Genomic DNA, 1,030 nt, shown 5'->3' with positions numbered 1-1,030 from the left:
AGCAGGGCAGAAACGACAGGCAGCATTGTCTGTGTATCTTGAGGTAGTTGAACATCGCACCACCTCTCAATTGGCCTCTTTCCTCTTGTCTTTCTGTCTTCTTTTCTCCCCATGTAAGACAAATTGCTCTAGTCCTCTTGCTGAGAAAGGAGGAGGTGAGCTGCACAGCTCCAAGTCTGATGGCCTAGGACACTCTCCAACCCTCGTTTGCTAAATGTAGGCAGGAGATCATTTCATTTCTTCTGAGCTCCTCTCTTAAGAGGAGTCTCACGAAAATCCTTCATAGGCTCTAAGTTGTAACTTAGGATGTACTGTCCTTCTCCTGATGACACTGACTTTTCCAAGTATCGCTGCTAAGATTAGGCCAGTCTAAGAAGGAAGACAGATAGTCCAGTCCTGAACTCTCACTCTATTTGGAGAGGCAAGGTCACTGTTTGTTCTGGCACTACCTTCTCTGACATAAACCACGATCTTTTTTGGAGTAAGGATGCACGCATAAAGGTAGAAAATTTGGTTCTAGTAGAAATTCCCTTTGCTACTTGAGTTTTTGAGGGATTTCTTTGGTGAGTGATGTGTAGGTACAGCTATTTCTTTTACCTAAGGCACACGAATACTTTTCTGCAGAGCTGTGGGCCATGCGGGCTCTATATGGGCTCTAGGGTATGTTGGTAGCACCTTGTCATTCTAGTAAGCACCTTTCTTACTGGAAACAGGAAGGGGTGGAAACAAAGCCTGCATCGGACAGGAGATTGTGCACAATTTTCTTTGTCTGAGAACTGATGACAAATAGAACTGGATTTAGACCAAATGGCAGCTCTCCCGTATTTCTTTTCAGTGGCATCCTCACGACTCTCCATCTTACTCCTTTCCTCCGAAGAGCAATTGGGTAGAAAGTGACACACTCTGGAACTACTGGCTTCTTAGAGTGGCAGACTAGTCAGAGCTAGGGGGCCTTGCCTCAGGATGTGGCATCTCAGAAGACCGGCCCCTACCCTGTCCCCTTGTCTTCCTCGGGCCTCATCCAACCTCC

Source organism: Callorhinus ursinus, unplaced genomic scaffold (genome assembly GCF_003265705.2).
Source record: "Callorhinus ursinus isolate GAN/ISIS: 27379988/994484 unplaced genomic scaffold, GSC_fseal_2.0 scaffold3, whole genome shotgun sequence".
NCBI lineage: Eukaryota > Metazoa > Chordata > Mammalia > Carnivora > Otariidae > Callorhinus > Callorhinus ursinus.
The sequence above is the reverse complement of the archived record's forward strand: the minus strand, read 5'-3'. Positions refer to the sequence as shown.